Genomic DNA, 5,860 nt, shown 5'->3' with positions numbered 1-5,860 from the left:
TTGTCCTAAGGAAATGTCTAATAAATAGAAGATTATATATATATGCCAGAGTCCAACTCCAGTAGCCAGGGATTCAACCTGAAGAGGTGGACAGTATCAGCGAATGAGACAGCCTCTCTTTTTTCTATGGACTGCCTGTTTATTCCAAGTTTAAGATTCTCTTTTATACTTTTACAAAAACATTAAGCCAGAGGTTTGAGATTTTCAGTTCCCCCTCTCCAAGATTTATTATCTCCATAAATCATTGTTGCTCTTCAAACAGAGTTCTTGCTTCAGTGACTCTCTCGGAATCAGCCTTACCATCTATCATCTACCTCTTCTAATGTGTCCTATAGTTAACTTGTGATTACATTGTAACTCATGCTGCATTCCTCAGTTTACTACTTATTTTCCTAAATCCTGTTTGCCCCTAACATCCTGAGCTCACTATCTCTTAAAAAGGCTTCTAGCTATAGTGTCTCTAAAAATTCCTAACTTCTATAAGCTATAGTAAAATATGCTAACTTTACAACATTCCTTAAATCTTTAACTTCTAACTGTTTTAATTATTTCTAAGCCCTAAATTCAGTAAACTCCTTTGCCATAAACATTCTCCTCACAAATAGGCTTCAGATATCATTTCCTCCCATGGCCTCAAGCTACGGCCTATGTGCTCATCCTGGAACACTCTTTTGTAGAAGTCCTTGAATAAATGTCAATGATTAACTTTATGAATTATTTTCTGAGCAATGCTGCAGAAGGCTTTGTGCCTTCTCATGCTCCTCTCAAGAGCAATAAGCACCTTAATATTCCTTTTCAGTCAACTCAGCCGAGGAGAGGAAAAGACAAGTCAGAATTACAAGGCCTAACTGTTTCATCCCGGGATCCATGCCTGCAGAATGAGGAGAAGGGGCTGGGGACCATGCCTCCATTTTGTCAGTAATGCCTAACGCGGCTCCCGACATATATATATATATATATATATATATACACTTAAATAAATGGATATAGGAGCTAATATTTAAATTTAGATCAGTCTCTTTCACAGCTCATACCTGCTAAATGCAGAACAATTGGTAATGGTTATTACAAAAATCAAGTAGCTCATTTGAGGTTCTACACGATGCTGCATAAGGAAGAAAGATACAATTACTAGAAGAAGCATTTCAGAGAAGCATTTCAAGACATGTTATTACTTGTTTAGAAAGCCACTAGTTACAGCATCAGAAGGCTTATAGAAGCTTTGTGTCAAAACACCAGCCATGTTTATGGACATAACGTTTTTTCGAAGGGAAACGAGAAACTCTGGTATTTTTCTGCTCTTTATGTGATCAGAAAAAAAAGAAAAGTTTTTGACTCAAAAACCTATTTGTTACCCATAAGAAACTTTAAAAAACCAAAGTAATTCACTTTTATTAGTCCAATTTTAATGAAATGAAAATAAAAATAAAATATGAAAATAAGATAAATAAATTTGAATACCTTCCCACAGGGTAGACTTAAACAGATCTGCTTTAGGACGACTGCTGGAATAAAAAAATAGAATCAGAAATACACAGCAAATATCTAGAGATATTCATTATATTTTTACAGAAGGGACTCTTAAGTAATGATGTCCTTGCCTCTACATGGCTTTACTATAATCAAATGATAGAAAATGTAGCAATTTGACAGTTCTGAGCTACCTTGACCTTATGGGTCCCTCCTCCTACTTCCTGAGATTCAGTGTTTCTCAAAGGAAGATCATACATTTACTTTAACCTTAATATAAGTAAGTCAGTCCTTCTGTGTATTCTTCCAATTAACTTGTTACATCCTCTGTACTTAACTGAAGGGAAAGCAATCTAACCCTTGACTATCATTCAATGTTACCTTTCAACCAGCCTTTGTTGTTATCTACCTCATTAAAATACTATTTTATATATTATGAAATTATATTAAAGTCTTGTTAATATTTGGAATATATTAAAAGGAAGCTCCTGAAAGAAATGATCTAAGAATAGATGTAACACAACTTTGCTGTGTGAAAATACTCATAGTATATTACATTTGAAGAGTAGTCTTAGAGCGATAATGATAATGACAGAGTTACCATGCATAGAATAATTACCACGAATCCTTTTAAGTAAATTGTCATCACCATTCTAAGAATGAAGAAACTGAGACTTAATGATGCTAAGGAAGCTTCCTGGGATCAGATGGCCACTAAAAGGCAGCATAAGATAATAACTCTTGCCTCTCTCCCTAACCCACATTCTTAAGCATCTCTGTCAACTGCCTCAATGTTAAAGAAATCCAAAGTGAGCACCCATTTGTCAAAAAGGGAAAGGTAAATCCTGTGCTTTGCCACATCAACTTCGACACAGCTGTCTTGGATCTTTACCAGGAGAATTCTGTCAGTGAAATTATAAATGAAATAATACTAACAAGAGAGACTTTTACATTTGCATTCAGTCCATCTTAGAATGAATTACACAGTATGCATTCGAGATTACTATGAGGCACATATATATTACTACCACAATGTATTTTAATAAATGTGTTTATCATCCCATTTTCATACATGAAATACTAAAGTTCCCAAGTGCTAACACATCAATACAGTGACACTAACAATTAAAAGGTCTTTTCATTTTACCAGTCTTATTTATATCTATTACTAACATTACAGTCCATTTTGCATTCATAAATATACATGTATGCATTAAAAGTATACAGTTCATCCTTTCTTGAATTATAATGATTTATGTTCCTCAGAGGATGATAAACTATATTAAGAACCATGCTTCCTTCTTATTTGTATCATATTTCCTAGCATACAACTTAATATATAGTTGCTACTCCAGAGTGTGGCTTATCAAAATCTTTAATTCACATCCCATAGTTCTTTGTTCTCTTCTTCTTCATTTTTTTCATCCAGCCATCTATCCATGTAGTCTATATTATTTCTGTTTAATCTACATATCTATCATAATTAATTGATCAATATCTAGCTTAAAAGTTAATATGTCAAAGTCTTCATTTAGAATGAAACACTTTTAAAGGAGTGGTTTTTATTAGATTAGAAAGAGAATACAATTGATTGATTATTAGGATACTCTCAGTAAAATGATTAATGATTACTAATTGTGGCAAATCAGTAATATCCACATCAGTATCTCACACCACATATGCTTCCCTTACAATACATCTCCGGAGCTCTTTCTACTAAGCGATAGAAAGAATGATCTCTCCCCTTGAATCTCTGTTGGTCTGTTACTCTGACTCCAGCGGAAGGGATACTCTGTGAGTTCTGAAACTGTTAGGAGAAGCATACTGACTGAAACCGCCCATGCTGGCCAGGCTCTCTTGTAACCATCTGCCTGAGTTGTTTTACAACCGGAGGTCCGGGTAAGGAACATGGAACTAATAAGCCACCACCAACCAGAAGAGTTAGGGAAAGCTCAAAAGGAGACACCACGTGTCCATCCACCTCCCAGAATCCCTCTCGCTAGCATCCATCTTGGCTGAGCAATGCATGCGCCACCAGGAAGGACTCTGAGTCAGAATGATTGGCCAAAGACAACCTAGAAACTAATCCCATCAACATAAACCCCAAGACTGTGAGCCATGTGGCAGAGCAGTTCTCCTGGACTCCCTTACCCTGCTGCTCTCTGCCTGGGTGCCCTCTTCCAATAAAGTCTCTTGCTTTGTCAGCACATGTCTCCTTGGACAATTCTTTTCCAAGTGTTATACAAGAGCCCACTCTTGGGGCCCTGGAGGGCCCCCCTTCCTACAACAACTGGTGACCACAAAGGGACCCCCATTTTTATTGTGGCTGACATCCAGACCACTAGAGGTACTCCAGGATGAGCTCACCTGGTGACGGACCTGACCCAGCAGCCACAACTGGGACCTGTTTGTCCCTGGTCTCCTCCTGACATGCACAACTGACCAGAGTGCCCTGAACAGGTAAGGAACAAGATTTTTGTTGACCCCATTTATCTCACCCTTATTTTCAATCCCTTCTATCCTATCCTATTTTTTTCCTTTCCCTCGGTCATGGACACAGGAATCTTGTTGAAGGGCCTCAGCCTGAGCTGAGGATTGGAGACTGATTACCTCCTCTTGGCAGAGAACTCAAATTTTGGTTCTGGTAGGGCTGAGTTCCAGTCCTCCCTTCTCTGGTGGCCCAGGGAAAGTCCTGTAAAGCCTGGATGTCTGCAGGTGGCAGGAGATGTCTGTAAGGACACCTCTTTTTTTCCCTCTTTCTCTTCCCCACTCTTAGACCTCCTTTCCCTCCCCACGCCTTCTCTCTCAACCTGGCCTCTTTTCTTCTCTTTGAAGACTTAAGCCATTTCCATTCACTCTGTCTCTCAGTTGGAGAAGAAAATGGCAACCCACTCCAGTACTATTGCCCCCAAAATCCCATGGACGGAGAAGCCTGGCAGGCTACAGTCGATGGGGTCGCAAAGAATCAGGCATGACTGAGCTACTTCACTTCACTTCACTGTCTGTCAATACTTGGACCTGAAGTTCTGGGTCCTTGTAAGAGATTTTTTGAGAGGCTTTGCGCTCTCCTCCTCAGTAATTGTGTTTTCTGTTATTGGAGAGATAACCAAGCATTAGAAGCCCTCCATCAGGTGCCCTGTTTCTATAAATTCAGCCATTTGATTTAGCATTTTGCTGAATGCTTCCACGTGGAAGAAATTGACAGGGTTCAGTATAGTTGCACCTGGTCTTGGGTAAAAAGTAACACCCTAGACATGTTTAGGGGTTAATTCACCTTTCAGGACCAGTCCTACAGCCCCGCTGATAGTGTTTACTACTGAGAATTTCTTCTGGTGCATGTACAGTCTGGGAATTGGGGACCAGGAGAGAGCTTACATTCGCTCTAGAGTCAGATATAGGGGCACCCACCCCATTACTAGTCCCCTGGGAATGAGACATTAAACTCTACCACTGTTAAAACGGGAAATAAGCCCAGCTTCCCTTTAGGCATCCCACCGGGCTGTCTTTTTGCCCACTGGGAGGGATATTGGAAGGGCTAGAAAAGAAAAAAAATCTTTTCAAATATTGTACATGATACTGGCCTACTAACTCCCTGGGAGGTGGTGAAAAATGGCCCCAGTTGGGGTCACTTGGATTCAACAACATTTTACAGCTCAGTCTATACTACAAACGTGAGGGTAAACACAAGTAGGTTCCCTATATCCAGGCCTTTATGTCTTCTGAAGACGGACCTTTGTTAGCAAAGTAATGTCTCTGCTTTTTAATATAATAAATTTGGTCATAATTTTCCTTCCAAGGAGTAAGCATCTTTTAATTTGATGGCTGCCATCACAATCTGTAATGATTTTAGAGCCCCGCAAAATAAAGTCTGACACTGTTTCCACTGTTTCCCCATCTATTTCCCATGAAGTGATGGGACCAGATGCCATGACCTTTGTTTTCTAAATGTTGAGCTGTAATCTTTTTCACTCTCCTCTTTCACTTTCATCAAGAGGCTTTTTAGTTCCTCTACACTTTCTGCCATAAGGCTGGTGTCATCTGCATATCTGAGGTTATTGATATTTCTCCTGGCAATCTTGACTCCAGCTTGTGCTTCTTCCAGCCCAGCGTTTCTCATGATGTACTCTGCATAGAAGTTAAATAAGCAGGGTGACAATATACAGTCTTGATGTACTCCTTTTCCTATTTGGAACCAGTGTGTTGTTCCTTGTCCAGTTCTAACTGCTGCTTCCTGACTCTCATATAGGTTTCTCAAGAGGCAGTTCAGGTGGTCTGGTATACCCAACTCTTTCAGGATTTTCCACAGTTTATTGTGATCCACATAGTCAAAGGCTTTGGCGAAATCAATAAAGCAAAAATAGACATTTTTCTGGAACTCTCTTGCTTTTTC

This window comes from Ovis aries, chromosome 22 (genome assembly GCF_016772045.2).
Source record: "Ovis aries strain OAR_USU_Benz2616 breed Rambouillet chromosome 22, ARS-UI_Ramb_v3.0, whole genome shotgun sequence".
Lineage (NCBI taxonomy): Eukaryota > Metazoa > Chordata > Mammalia > Artiodactyla > Bovidae > Ovis > Ovis aries.
This window is presented reverse-complemented; position numbering follows the sequence as displayed.